At 37.8% G+C, this 16,408-nt stretch overlaps 1 protein-coding gene and 1 pseudogene across 3 annotated transcripts in view; both read right to left on the bottom strand.

Moving 5' to 3' along the window:
- MAD1L1 (mitotic arrest deficient 1 like 1) overlaps window positions 1–16,408 on the bottom strand; it is an 865,451-nt gene that overhangs the window by 479,360 nt on the left and 369,683 nt on the right. The window lies entirely within an intron of this gene.
- LOC138159046 (large ribosomal subunit protein uL23-like) lies at window positions 14,380–15,222 on the bottom strand (annotated as a pseudogene).

Genomic DNA, 16,408 nt, shown 5'->3' with positions numbered 1-16,408 from the left:
AAGGAAGGAAGGAAGGAAGGAAGGAAGGAAGGAAGGAAGGAAGGAAGTTTAGTTTTGTGAACACAAATAGTTACAATATCCTTTTCTAACACACATCTCCTTAGAGAACTGATCACTAAGGAGAAACAATACAATATACACAGAAAGTTTAAAATAGTAAATTCTCATCCTGCTCTTCCTTTCCTGGTAGAAGTTCATAACACTATTATATTTCTTGCTTGCTTTAGGACCTTTCTTCTGAGGAGATGGTGATCTCCTTAACCTATATATAAGATAGGCAATCTATGGCCCTCAACAATAAATATAAGGTTGGTTAGCAGAGTTGGTTGGAGCACTAAGGTCGTGAATTATAACCCTATCTGGAGCAATTAGTTTACCTCTGTTCCATAACTGAAGACATTTCATCCCAGCCAGTTATTCTACAAGGCAAGTGGGAGGAAAAAAGAACATGTATCTGTTCTTGAAAATCCATCCCCACTACTAGAAAAACAACTCAGATGGCATGCCCTTGTGATGAGAGGTTGATAGCATCATCTTCACATACCTGAGTGGTGAGGTGCTATCCTATACTTGTAAAAAGATTTTTATTTGTTTCTTTTTTAAAATTTTTATCAGTGAAGGTACATAAAAGGTAAAGAAAATAAGGTTATTATACAAAACTTAGGTGAAAACTTGCAAAAGCAAAAACTGATACTCCCAGTGTTAACTCTGTGTCTATCTTCTTGCTAAGTTAAGGGGAAAGAAATTCCAGAAACCCCAGAAAGCCCAGGATATAGGTGGGGTGGCCACTTTATAGTACCCATAACTGTAGGGCTTAGGATTTTACTACACAAAGATTGTACAATAGAGAGCTTGTGCTACAGTCTCTTTGTTATAGTCAAAGCTACTTCTTTTCAAACAGTGAGAAGCTGCTGAAATACATTAATACTGAAGGTTAAAAAAATTTTATTTTAATCCAGAAAAGACAGGACTAAATGGTGATAGCTCTCAGACATTTACTTACAAAAATTCTTAATTTCTTGTTTCCCCTTTTCTTTCCTTTTCTCCTCTCTTCTTCTGCCTATACCGTAGCATTACTGTTGTCTAACCCTTCTTTTATCTTATCACAAAAAAGAAGTTGAGGCCTCTAGTCTAACCTCAGTGAATGAGTGAGGAGATTACTGGAGACTAAGTCAGAAGTTACAACTACCACGGTTGAAGATATAGACACTCCTCCAGTCATTTTTCATCACACTTGTGACACAACAACATGTCAGAACGGAACCACAGAAATATGCTGCATTTGAAAAAAAAAACCTGTTGTGGTAAATACTGCACAAAAAAGTATTCAAAATGTGATTCCTAAATAAGTGATTACAAGGAAATATATTTGGTATTAAACATTTCTCTTTATCTGTGCAAATGCACTTTAAATAGAAATGATTACAAGAATATTACATTATTTATTAAAATTTATTTTATTATCATAACCTTATTATTTAAGTATAACAGTAGTTTCATAATAATTATATTGTTTAATTATTACAATTTAATTATTCTATTATTTTACTTCAAAACAAAACTCTTCATCCTACTTTCTCCATTTTCTTTGCCTTACATATTTTTTTTAATGCACTGTGTCAACTGATGTAGATTTGTCCTTCAATGTATTCTTAAATTTGGGTCCTTCCAGTGTTTTGTTAGTTACTATTCAAACCTAAATCTTTTCTAACTCCAAGTCCAGGACTCCATCCACTATACCATGTTACTAATGAGCACCTATTATGTGTAACACATTTCAAGATGCTAAAAGAGATAAACCAGAACTAATTTCACTTTAATATAATTAAACAGTTTTCAGTGTTCCCCAGAGAAACTGACACGGCAGGTCCGAGAGACCAATCACACTGAATCTCATTTAGCAGCAAGAGAAGACCTTTGGGATCACAGTGAGTGCTAGTGGCCAGACTGGTGGGCAGGTTTTTATCGCTGTGCTTGGGCTCTGAAAAGAGTTAGGAGAACAGTGGTGAGTCAGATGAATGAGGTAGCTTTCTATCCCTGCACAGGAAGTTAAATTGCTTTTGAAATGACTTGTGCCTGTTTCTCCAGCTTTCTCCCTGGCTCTTCATCTATCCTGGTGATACTGGAGCATTGATTCTTATTGAGAACAGAAGGAAGGAATAAACAAGCAGTTCAGCTAAGGCCTCAGCCACTGAGAAAAGACTGATTGTCAGGACACTATCTTATGAACTAACCACGTGGACAGACACAGGGACCTGACCACTGAGATGGCCCTCCCCAGAGAGCTAGACCATCCTTCCCCAGTTATGTGGATTATACAGCTCCTCAAAAGAGATCAACATCCCTGATGCTAAATTCCAAAGCAAACACTTACTTCACCCAAAGAAGAGACTGAAAAGCACAGAAATGTCTCAGAAAATTTCTAGGTAGAGAAGAGGCTGGCTCTAGTCCTGACCCACAACTGGTCATCAGACCATAGGCAGATTTTCAGTGTTCTCGACTGTAAATGGGAACAAGGGAGGAGGGAATTAAACAGTCTTTAAGATGCTTCCTGGTATAGCCCACAGAAGAGTAAAATTGACACATTAAAACTATAATTTCACCAGACAAAAGGGTCACAGGTCCTGAACTTACCTAGTTATGCAAATAACTATGAAATTGAAATGAAGAGTCCAGTTAAACTACAAAATGTGGACCCTCACTCCCCTCAAACAGGATTACTGCAAGTATGTGTTGGAGAGGAAGAAGAATCTAGACAAGGGAATGAATGGTATCTCTCTGTCCTTGGCCAGAAAGAACCCACGGCTAGATCCCTGCTTTCATACAGGCAGGTAAATTAGGGGGAAACAACAAAGGGAAGAACTTAAAAATTCATTTCTATAACTAAATAAGATGTTTAAGAGGCAGTATTGGTTAGTAAATTGAGGGCTAGCCTTCTACTCAATCAGGAAAACCTGGGTTGAAGTGAGCAAGTCCTCCAGTAAGTCCCCCCAGCAGTAACTTTAACTTACAGAGATGCCAGCCTGCATTGATGGATGAAAAGCACTATACTAACAAAATCAAAAAACACAGGGACGTATATGAATGATCAACTACACATCAATACTAGGTGGCCACTGCTTGGCTAGAAACCATTTTAAATTTATGTTACTGGCCAAAGACATTCAGCTAAGTACTATGAAATCCCTCCTATACCAATCCCGTCTAGGACCTCTTTTCCAAAGCAAAATATTAATCTGAACTTATGTCTGCATAGTGCTTTATATTTTTTTCAAAGTCTTTGACTACACATTATTTCATTTACTCTTCACAAGCCTGGTGAGGGAGGAAGAGATTATTTTCCTTTTCTGAGGCTCAAGTTCACGTTGAAAGGAATTCTGCAACTACAGCCCAGGACCTCTGACTCCTTTAACATTGCTGAAGGGTCACTGCTTCACATGTATTTAATCCCATATGGGGTAAAGCCAAGGTATACAAATAGGTTTCAGGAGAAGTTTGGTTCTTTGACTTTTAGAAAGAGAATTCATTTTGCAAAATAATTTATCACACATCACTTTAAAAATGTACCAAGGAAGGACTGTGAGAAGAAAGGAACACTAATACAATTTTATTTGTGTTGCAAATTACTCCAACTCTGGCAAAAACAATATGAAATTATGCTAGTAAAGTAACTAAAATGTTCACACTTTTTCTTCTAGAAATCCCACAACTAGGAAATATAAAAAGAAGGGTCTCATAGCACTTTTTGTAGCAGCAAAGCAATGAAAAAGACGTCCATTTATTGGGAAATGATTAAACACATCATGGCCAAAGAAAATAGTAGAAAGCTACTGAACTATATGAAATGATAAATGTAATAATACTGGGAAACCTTGGACTATTTATATAAAATAATACAAAGTGAAATAAGCAGAATGAGAAAGACAATGACCACAATAATGCACACTAAAAGAATATCAAAAAAACACCAAAATTTAATGCTGTATAATTATACTGATTAAGGTTTACCCCAAAGAAGAACCATGAAAACATAGACATCTCTATCTCTTCTTTGCAGAGAGAGAGGATTAGGAAAGTAGAATGCTCATACATGGTGGAATTTTGTTTTTCTCTTCTTTTATTCATCTTTATTTATTTTTTAAAGCAATCAAGGTTAAGTAACTTGCTCAAGGTTACAAGGCCAGTTATTTCTGGGTGTGGTGCTAAGTATCTGAGCCCATATTTGATCCCCAGGTCATCCTGACACTGGAGTCGGTGCTCTTACTCTCTGTGCTACCTGGCCACCCCTATTCATCTTTATAAATGATGGTTCTGAGGCAGGGGAGGTAGTAAGAACTGTAAGGCGAAAATGTGGAGGATATGAAACAAGAGCTATTAATAAACTTAGAGGGGTGGCCAGCTGGTGCAGTAAGAGCCCTGGCCCCAGAGTCGGGATGACCTGGGATTGAATCTGGGCTCAGATACTTGAGCAAGTTACTTAACCCCAATTGCTTTAAATAAATAAATGAATGAATGAATGAATAAACAAATAAATGAAGAACTTACAAAAAAGTACATTCGGGTCCCATGCCATGGGCAGTTAGGTGGTGCAGTTGATAGAATTCAGGCCCTGGAGTCAGAAAGACCAGAATTCAAATATGACCTCAGACACTAGCTGTGTGACCCTGGGCAAGTCACTTAACTCCTGCCTGAATGGAAAACGAAAAGCAAACAAACTGGAGAATGAAAAAAAAAAAAGCCCACAACTAGAGAACGAAATGGCAACCATTACAGTATCTTTGCCAAGAAAACCCCAAGGACGGTATTGTCCAAGCAGCCACAAAGAGCTGGACCTAACCAAACAACCACCATCCTGGCCCAGTGGATAAAATACTGAATCTGGAATCAGAAAGATTTGATTTCAAATGGTATCTAACACTTATGATGACAAAAAAGCAAGTCTCTAGCCCTAACTTCCCTAAGCGTTTGCTTCCTTAGGTACAAAATGGAGAAAATTAAGTGATAGTATCTGCCTCTCAGGTTTGCTGTGAGGCCTCAAGATCTTGTAAAGTCATCTAGCATTTCTTTTATTTTTCGGGGGGGGGGGTCTTTGGAGGGGGGAAGGCAGGGCAGTTGGGGTTAGTGACTTACCCAAGGTCAGAGGTCTAGTAAGTCTCAACTGCCTGAGGCCGGATTTGAACTCAGGTCCTCCTGACTCCAGGACCAGTGCTCTATTCACTGCCCACCCAGCTGCCCGTCATTGAGTATTTCTAAAGCAACTACTACATGCCAGGAACTTGTGCTAAGTGCTGAGGGTACAAAGAATGGGCAAAATAGTCCCTGTTCTCAAGGAACTCACAGCCCAACAGGGGTATTAAATATTAAATTTATTGTAAAACTTAAAGTACTTGAAAATGCTGAAGGGTTACACAGTTTTACATGAACATCTGCTATTATTTCACTCTCTAGACTCAGGGGCCATGCTGCTGCTGCTGCTTGCTTGCTCACTCTGCCCTGTGGGCCCTTTCTCCCCCTGCTGAGTTCTTCCCAAAACCTGTTTTGAGGAAGGGCACAGACAGACTGGTGATGTTTCACCTCTGGACTGGCCCAAATACAGTAGCTTTCCTCTTTTATTTCCCATTCCCCTCCCCCATTAGAATCTAATCCCCTTGAGGGCAGGGCCAGTCTTTCTTTTGGCTAGCTTTTGTAACTCCAGCACTTAGCACAGCCTCTGGCACAAAATAAATACTTCATAAATGCTTGCTGATTTAAATTACTACTGTTATTACTAAAAATAACCTCTCCCTACTATGCCCAAAGGGCTATAAAAATGCACATACCCTTTTACTCAGCAAAACTATTCTAGGGCTATATCCCAAAGAGATCACAAAAATGAGAAAAGGACCCATATGTACAAAAATATTTATGGCAGCTCTTTTTGTGGTGGCCAAAAACTGGAAATTGAGGGGCCGCCCATCAATTAGGGAATAGTTGAACAAGTTGTGGTATATGAAGGTAATGGAATACTACTATGCTATCATATTTGCATGTTGTGGTATATGAAGGTAATGGAATACTACTATGCTATCATATTTGCATATTCTTATGCATCATAAGAAATGATGAACAGGCAGGCTTCAGGAAAACTTGGAAAGACTTACAAGAACAAATGCTGAGTGAGGAGAGCAGAACCAGGAGAACATGGTACACAATAACAAGCCACAGTGTGCAAGGACTGATTCTGATAGGCTTAGCCCTTCTCAGCAATGCAAATACCTAAAACTTTTCCAAAGGACTCATGATAGAAAATGCCAGCCACATCCAGAGAAAGAACTATGGAATCAGAATTCTGAGAGAAGCAGACTCTTTCCTCTTTTGTTTTGTTTTCTTTCTCATGGTTTATCTCATTCTTTATATTTCTTCTATGCAACCTGACCAATGTGAAAATGAGTTTAATGTGCCCATATTGGATTATATGCCATCTTGGAGAGGGAAGGGAGAGGGAGGAAGAGAAAATTTAAAACCTATGGAAGTAATATTGAAAACTGAAAATAAATTAAATATTAAAAAAAATTTACCTCTCCCTTGGACATGTTAGAATCTGAATCATAGTATAAAGGCTACTGAAAACTGCAGCACAGAGATGCTACCACCTGTCTGTTATTTTGAAGGGTATTTTGCAAAGAGCAAATAATCTGAAAAGGAGAGTCCCATTAGTAGTACCTACATTAACTCTTATACTCCATGCCTATGATTTCTCCAAGTTATCTCCATGTATTCATTACAAAAATATAAAACTAAGGACAACTGTGAAAACTGCAAGCTAGTGACAGATCTGGCTAGAAAGCTGAATCAGTGAATGATAAAAATAATTGTTTTTCCATATCTAATTGCAGAAAACGAGAACTTTCCTCCTTCATTACAAAACAACTCTGCATCTCATCACTGGAATCAAGAACAAATGCCATTGGATTGTTTTGTTTTGTTTTTTTACATAAATAAATAAAATGAGTTTCCTAGTTGGACTGTACAGGGATCCCTTCTCCAGAAGAGATTCTCTTAAAATCAAGCACGCATAACAGCCAATCAGCTGAGCCAACAAATGAAATTAATGCTTCAAACTAGACTGTATGCCTCTGTAAAAGAACTGCAGCAGAGAACTAGGGAACAAGGCAGATGATGTAATTTAACAAAAAGTAAGGAGCTACTAAAGAGTAAGGATTCACTCTTCTTGTCCCAAGAGCTTCACTCATGCATTCTCTCCTAATCAATAAATATAGCTGAATATCCAAACACAGGTATTTCAATGTACATGCATACACTATTGATACAATATACAAAACAGACTTCACATAGTTCAAACCAAATTTCTTAACCAACAATTTATAGGCAAGGGATATTTTCATACAAATCCAGGGAGCTCTTGGTTATCTAAAATGATGGACAATCCAATGCATTATAATTTGATTCTGGAGTACACAGTGTTGTTTGTTTTCTTTGGCCAACAGATTTACCTTCCTAATTATTTCTTTATGAAAATGTGTTCATACTCCCAGAATACAAAACATAAAATGGTTAAAACATATGGTCAAGACAACTGCAGGACAGCAATAATAATCATGAGGACAATATTTCTTTATTTTTCTATAATGCTTATTTACATTTTTACTAAGTTTTCAAAGTTTTTTCACAAAGCCAAAAAACAGTCTGGTTTGCTCTCTATAGCCTGCATGCAGGTCTAACTTAAGGAGACTATAATGTAGGGATCATGCCTTCTACTTCTCTTATATTAACCAAACTGGCTGGCAGGAGACTGGGCCCAAAATAAGTTGTGTTCAGTACATTAGGGCTGAGTGATGATAGGTCTTCCTCAGATGATAAACAAAGGGAGTAAATGAAAGATGGCAGTATTAAAAATACCTCCTGTCAATAACCAAACCAAAAGCATATCTGCAAGCATCAATGAGCCGATCACCATATCCTGCACAAGCTGAAGCAGAATTTTTCTTCTCGGGTCAGCCTGTGCTGCTTCAGTAAGAACAAGCAAAAAATCCTTTCATCTAAATGGTGATGACATAAAGTGATATGATGCAACAACCACTAAATAAAAGGAAACTCTGGTAATTTCAAGCTCCATTTAAGGAGTTCCATTTAATTTCAAACTGCCATTTTACAGGCAAATAGCAGAAAATGTGGTGGACAAACTCTAAGCATCCTAAACCAGTGACTTAACTCCATTTGACACCCCCCCCAAAAAAAAAAAAGTTAACGAGTCTGACAAGGCACACTTTTTTAAAAAAGTTCACTTCTTATGACTGTTTATGTGGGTTAAGGCATTTACAATAAAGAAAGTAATTAGAAGGGATGAAACACTGTCTTTCTACATGAACACTAGGAGACTCAAGGAAACATTCTCATTTGAATCTTTAGGAATGAGGAATTAGCACAGTCTAGAAGAAGCTTCATTCCTTTCTACACTCCAGGCTGTTAGGTAGAATTAAGTATTCTTAAAGGAAACAGAAGTGGGGGGGGGTGTTGGGTGAGGAAGGAAGGAAGAGAGAGGGCAGAGAGATCCCAATTGGAAGGAAGAAATTTAACCCTTTCCAGAATTTTGGAGAGTGAAAGTGTTACACAGAAGAAAAAGAGAGTAAAAAGGGGAGAACTGTACAGTTAAGAGCTTAAAATAATTTGAAGGCTTTTCAGGAAGAGAAGGAAGCTGGAAGCTCTGAGAAGGAAGAAGCTGCTCATCCTCCAAAGAATGATAAAGTAAAGCCATATAAGTTATTGGGTGAGAGATCATTCAATAAAGGTGACTGGAAGAAGAGAAGAGTAGTTCAATCTGGGTGATTTCCGGCTGACAGAAATTAAGGTAGCTATTTGTTGAACTGATAACAACATTAGAGAGTTCTTTTCTCTTCGCAGGATATGTATCTAAGACATAACAGAGAATCTCCCAAGGTTTATCAAAAATGATTACCACTACCCAAATGGGGAAAAAGCACAGAATCAGAAGAAATCTAAAAGTAACTGCCAATGATTATGAAAGAAAATGAAAACCATGGGGGCGCAGAATGTGATTTCTTCATTGTTGGCCATTAAGGCAAGGCATGCAGAAGAGAAATATTAATTTGGGAAGAGGACAGATGGCTTAGAAAATGATGATTGAGAATAGAATTTAGATTTTTGGACAATAGCTTAAAATAATGCGATGACAGATTCCTGGCCAGAAATGGAGTAGATCTAACAAAGCTTAACAAGAATGTAATTGTCATAGAAAAGCAAATGAATGTAGTAATAAGTACATAATAATGTGAAAGACCATAAGCAGTTAGGTCACAAATTACTATTCAAAACATTTCTGGGAAAACCAGAAAGCACACTGGCAGAAATTCTGATATCATATACCACAATTAATTCCAAATGAAAAAAATAAGCAAGATACAAAGTTACATCATCTACAAATTAGAGAAGCACAAAAGAAAATGTTTTTCACAACTATGAACATGGGAACAGTTCATGTTGAAAAAAGGGATAGAAGTGATCATTACAAGGGACAATTTTGATTATGCAAAACCGTAAATTTTTACACAAACTAAATCAGTGATGATAGAAAAAAACTAGGGAAATAACTTTGTACCATTTTTTTTCTCATAAAGGTCTCCTATATAAGATATAAAAGGAACTGATTAAAATATATAAAAATGACAGCAATTCCCCAATATATAAATGTTCAAAGACAGTTCTCAAAGAAATCAAAGTAACCAACAGTCATGTGAAAAAAAATGCTCTGTTGTCACTAATAAAGAAATGTTAATGAAAACATTTGTATTTTTAAAAAGTGAAAGCATTTCTGATGATGCACCTTACACTTATCCCACTGGCAAAGATGACAAAAAAAGGAAAATGAAAACAGTTGGAGAAGTCCTGGGAAGAAAATCACAATAATATGATCTTGGGGGAGGTCTAAATTTGCCCCGCCATTCTAGTAAGCAAAATGGAACTATGGAACCAAACTGCTTTTGTTTTTTCCGTCATTTTTTAGTTGTATCTGATTCTTCATGACTTCGTTTCAGGTTTTCTTGGCAAAGATACTAGAGTGGTTTGCTATATCCTTTTCTAGCTCATTTTTTTTTTACAGATGAGGAAACTGAGGCAAATGGGATAAGTGGCTTACCCAGGGTAACACAGCTTGTAAAGCATCTAAGGCTGGATCTGAACTCAACATGATGGATGAGTCTTCCTGACTGAGGCTTGACACTATCTGCTGCACCACCTAGCAGCCCTTAACTAAACTGCACATATTCTTTAACCTAGTGGTAGTATTCCTAGGCCTACACTTCAAAGAAATTAAAGAAAGAAAAGGACAAAAATATTTACAGTAGCATTTCGCTGTAGAAAAGAACTGGAAACAAAATGGGTATCCATTCATTTGGAATGGCTATGGTAAATGAACATCATAGAATATAATTGTACCATAAGAAATTATGAAAGGGACAGTTTCATAGAAAGCTAGAAAAGTCTGTATCAACTGACATAGAATGAAATGATAACAATTTCTACAACAACAACAACTTAAAGAAAAACAACTCTGAAAAACTTAAGACCTGCGTTCAAGGCAATCATCAGTCATGATGCCCAATGTCTGATGATGAGTGATGGACTCAAGGGTGCAACATTAGAAACACATTTTTGTTCTCGGCAAATGGGTAAATTTGTTTTGTTTGACTATGCTTATTTCTTACAGTAACTGAGTTATTCCCATTTTTTTTTCCATTTAAGGTAAGGGTTGGAATAATAAGTTATTGATTTTTTTAAGGAGGAAAAAAAGGTCATTGAAACTTATTTACTAAATATGCAGAAAAGATCTAACTTCCAGGTAATATGACCAACCAGATGATCAACTGGACTTTTTCTTCAATCCTCACAACCTCTCAGATCTTACATACTGACTATTCCAGTAGCCTGCAGGCCAGTCTCCTTCCCACACATTTGTCCACATTCCAATCCATCCTCTACTAAGCTGCCAAAGTGATCTTCCTAAGCACAGGTCTGACCATGTCACACCCTCCACCACACAACATTTCCTAATTAATGAATTCCAGTAGTAATCTCTTGTAATTTTAAATTTCAAAGGCCTCTGTTTCAGCATTTAAAGGCCTTCACAACCTGCCCTTCCCGCTTTCTAGTTTTCCTATATTTCACCCCTCACCATGTTGTTGTTCCCCCTTCACTATCAAAGCAGACCATGACAGCATGAGGGCGATTTCTTGACCGGCTAGTGAACTGGATTTAAGTGAGGCAGAGCTGTGCAAAGTCATCAACCTCACTCTCTCCTCCACATTCATCAAATTTCAGTGGCAAAACAAAAGTGAAACTGATGGGCGATGGCCTGAGATGCAATGGGAGACCCAGCCTCACTAAAATAAGGTCTTTCCCAGGTCTCAGTTTGTCTGAGGTCACGTCCTCCACCTAGTCCAGGTGATCACTGCAACTACCACCTATGCCCCCCCGGATCACTTTCCCTCATTTCTCAAGGAATTGAGAACCTTGCTTCCATGGATGCCCTTCTATTTCAAGGCTTCAATAGACATATTGATTATCCCTTGAACATCCAAACCTCCTACTTCTTCAACTCATCAACTCTTAGACAGTGACTCTTTTATTCCCTGCCCCCATCTTAACACAAATTATACTTTATTGAGATAAAATTTTGGGTTACACCGTCCATCTGTCTTCTCTGGTCTTAACTCTTTTCTTCTGAAGAAAGTCATACAATTATGTTGGCTACAAATTTACATTAACTGATCTCAACTAGGCCCTCATACCTAGAGTAGATTTCTATATTACCAGCACTTAAGACCCAGCCTGGCAGTGTGCTTAACAAGTATGTGCCTAATAATGCTTCTTAGTTGTGGTATAAGAATGTAATGGAATACTATTGTATAAGAATATGAGGAGCAGGGGACAGCTAGGTGGCGCAGTGAGTAAAGCGCCAACCCCAGAGTCAGGAGGACCTGAGTTCGGATCCCGCATCAGACACTTAACACAAAAAAACTAACCTTGTAACCTTGGGCAAGTTACTTAACCCCAAATGCCCTCCAAAGGGCAAAAAAAAAAAAGAATATGAGCAGACAGACTTCATAATATCCTGGAGAGACTGATATAAACTGATGTTGAGTAAGCAGAACCAGGAGAACTTTGTACACAATTACAGACACATGATATCTGTGATGACTGACTGTGATAGACTGGGCTCCTCTCAGCAATTATGAGACAACTCCAAAAGACTCATGATGGAAAGAGATATCCACATCCAGAGAAAAGAACTACGGAGTTTAAATACAGATTGAACCAAACTACTTCCTCTTGTCTTTTGTGTTTTGTCTTGTTTCACTCCTTCTTTCTCATTCACTTCATTGGTTATAATTCTTCTTTACAACCAGACAGATGTTTAATGAGACGGTATTTGTAGAGCCTATATCAGATTGCATGCTGCCATGGAGGGGAGGGGGAGAAAAGCTGGAACTTAAGGGATTGTAGAACTGAATGTTGTAAACTAAAAGTAGATAAACAAATTTAATAAAATAAAATTTTAAAAAATAATGCTTCTTAGTTGATTAACTGGTAATTTTTTAAAGTGATACATACCTTGATATCAAAAGGCTTTTATTTTATTGGCGAAGATAATATAGATATAAGTATAGGAATAGGCAGCTACACATATGACAAATACAAATGACATAAAAGATATACAAAATAACACTGGGGTAAGGGAAAGCACTAGCATTTTGGAAAGGAGACACAGGAAGGACTTGGTGTGGGAAGAAACTAAAAGAAAACCAGAGATTCTAAGCAGTAGAGGTGAGAAGAAAGTACATTTGACACATGAAGGAGAGCCCCTGCAAAGCACAGAGAGAGGAGGTGGAAGGTAATGGGAAAAACCAGCAAGAAGGTCAAAATGGATGGATTCCATAGGACACAAGAGGAATAATGCAGTAATGTGGGAGCAAGTACTTGTGTGTATATATTATTTTATGTATGTATGTAATATTCTGAATGGCTTAAAAGGGTCTTAAAGATAATCTACCCTCCAGGTCACAGGTCCCCACCCCACAGGCCTAACCTATCTTTACAGCTAGATTCTAGCCTAAATTCATGATTTTTTTTTTTTTAAGACACTGAGGCACAGAGAGGAGAGTTATTTATCCAACTGTCTGGATACAGAAACACAAGCTCTGAGTCTGAAAAAAAAAATTATGAAAATCAAACTTAAGTGTCTTCTAGAGATCAAAAACACATACATTAGCATATTCATTTGGAATAACAATTCTTTGTATTCAACATAGACATCTCTGAGGCTTACCAGACACACAACTACAAAATTAGAAAAATTTTTCATAAAACCTGCATATATCTTTAGAAAAGGTAGATCAATCTATATGAGGGCTTGCTCCACTTCCCTCAAAGCTATCAAGTCTGAATTTCTTCTCCCCACCCCCATTTTTAACCTAATTTCATCTGTAAAATGAGAGGACTAAAAGAACTTCTAAGGTCCTTTCCAATGCTAAAATCCTATGATTTCATTTTAACCCATAACCCTCTATACTCCCCCACTCTTCTTTTTCATTTCAGAATAAGGTATTATTTTCCTTCAATAACACTTTACCAAAACTTCACTATTGTAATGAGCAAGAACACTATTCACTTTTCAGAAGCTGTAAACCCTAATATGCACTATGAAAACCCACTGGATTCAAAAATTTTTCACCTGAGCTTCTCACCCAGTATTTCAGGCAATATGAGAACTGAGTATGAGGTTGATAGGGGAGAAAAGTCTCTGTGACAGTCGGCTGAAGGCTTCATTATTAATGCTACTGAACTCAGACAGGCAACTGAAGTTTACAATGAAATGGCACCCTGATGACAACTTTCCAGCACTAACATCAGTTCCAAGCGAGTATCAATCTTCATAAAGAATGGCCTGCCCATCCAAGTGTCCTTGGATAAACAAACCTTTCTTTTGGGGTCAGAGAGATCATGTTCTGATACAATTTTATCTTTCAAGTGTTCCAGACAGATGCTAGGCGTTCAAAGATCCTGTTTATTTATTATTCCTTCCATACACTGCTGGATCTTTATGTTAATTTCCTTACTCAACTCTTAACCATTTAAACATATTGACTCCCTCCCCGTGTCCCTCTCTTCTTCTCCACCTCCTCATTTGTGTGTATGTGTGTGAGCACACGCATGCATGTGTCTATCTCTGTCCCTCCCTCCATTTCTGTCTCATAGCTAGAAGTGTAATAGCTACTCAGCACCCAGCCTCACTAATGTAATCATCAGGGGAACCTTTTCCAAACTGGGCTGATTTCCTCCTTAGACAATCTGATGGCTCCCTACTTCTTTTTTTTTTTTTTTAATTCTGGAAAACTTTATTTTTATTGTAGGTGGAATGGGGACACAGCAAGTTAGATGATTCCAATTTTGTTGGCAACATCTAAAGCATCATAGTCTGGAGCAAGATGGACATAGGCCTTCTTCTGTCCATCAGGCCGGATCAGTGTGTTGACCTTGGCCACATCGACGTCATACAGCTTCTTTACGGCCTGCTTGATCTGATGCTTGTTGGCCTTGATGTCCACAATGAAGACCAGGGTGTTGTTGTCCTCAATCTTCTTCATAGCAGACTCGGTGGTCAAGGGAAACTTAATGATGGCATAGTGATCGAGCTTGTTTCTGCGAGGGGCACTCTTCTGAGGGTATCTGGTCTGACTTTGAAGTCTCAGTGTCTTGGGTCGTCAGAAGGTGGGGGATGTTTGGATCTTCTTCTTTTTGTGGCTATGGACACGCTTCAGCACTGCCTTCTTGGCCTTCAAGGTCTTGGACTTGGCTTCTGTCTTGGGGGGAACAACAGCTTCCTTCTTCGCCTTCGGCACCATGTTGGGGGAAAGGCTGGCTCCCTGCTTCTGTTGACACTGGATTTAATGTGGATCACTTTAGTCCACTGTGCTCAGAACTCCTGAGTTCAAAAGACACACCAGCCCAAGCCTCCCTGGTAGTTGAAATTTTAAGCGTATGCCATCATACCCAACCCACATTCTTCATCAAAGAAAAAAAGGCAGATGATTGTACACCACCAAGTCAGACAACAGGCATTAAATCAGGATTAGTTCTGATTATCACACATTAGAAAAGGTACTGACGAGCAGAAACACCTGTAGAAAACACCAACAAGCTGAGGGGTCTAAAGATGTATCATGAAAGGATTAAATTAAGAAACTGGGAATATGTAACCCAAATCAAAGATTTGGGAAACATGATATCTGTCTTCAAATAACAGAAAGGCTATTGTGTGAAAGGGGGATATTTTGGAATTGCATAACTAGGAGCAATAATGGAAATAGCAAAGAAGAAATTCTATGCTTGACAGAAATTAAAACTTTAATACTTAAAAGAGGTTTAGAAGCAAAATGGCTACTTCAGGAGACAGGGAGGTCTGTATCATAGAGTATCTGTATCACAGCTTTTAAGTGGAGATTGAATAACTTTTTTGTTTGTTTTTGGCTGGGAAAATTCCAATTCTAAGAGAAAATACGAACAAAAAAAACTCTGTAAATGTCCAATATTTATATCAATAATAATAACTATTGAATACAGAAAAGGTGGAATAAGATCCCACCAATTAAGAGTTCATCTTGGGGGAGAAAAAATCCATCTTATATTTTCTTCCAGGAGAACTACAGAATCTTTTCCTGTCTCACTTACAATAGCCTGTTTCACCTCTTCTTATAATATTAGACCAGTGGTCTCTTCTTTTTCACCTAAATTCCAATTCCCTTTTCTTTAGTGAGGAAAGTTTTTGAAAAATCAAGATTCAGTCCACACATGAAAGGAATGACCATTTGTTGAGGAGACTGTTGTTCAAGTAGAAGTTAAATGTAACAAACAATAAATAAAGCACTGGGTCAATGTGAGTCAACTGCATTTTTTCCAATACTATGCATAAATAATAAAGAACCATGATTCTTATTATAAATAATCTCTGTTTATGTCGACATTTGTTCAATTTACAGTAACACTGGAGGCTCAAAAAGGACTGTGACTTTACTGGTGCAAGTATTCCCTTCACCACTACAAAATACAGGCTCTCCACATTTTCTCATACTCTATGTAGTACATCCTATAGTGGATAGAGTTGACCTTAAAATGAGGAAGACCTACATTCAAGTTCTGCCATCAGGGAGAATGGTTACATGATCCTGGGCAAGTCAAGTGCCCTGAAAAGCTCTCAGACATTCAGTGGAAAAACAGATGCTGATCTGAAATGGTCAAGAGAGTTTCTTCACAAGGACTTCCAAATACTAATGAAAGCTCAGGCAAGGAATGAAACAAATGAAAAAGATACAGGCCACAATGACAGTGAGAAAGT

Source organism: Petaurus breviceps, unplaced genomic scaffold, assembly GCF_028583685.1.
Source record: "Petaurus breviceps papuanus isolate PSGF00001 unplaced genomic scaffold, PetGlider_PUasm1.0 175, whole genome shotgun sequence".
Taxonomy (NCBI): domain Eukaryota; kingdom Metazoa; phylum Chordata; class Mammalia; order Diprotodontia; family Petauridae; genus Petaurus; species Petaurus breviceps.
The sequence above is the reverse complement of the archived record's forward strand: the minus strand, read 5'-3'. Positions and strand labels throughout refer to the sequence as shown.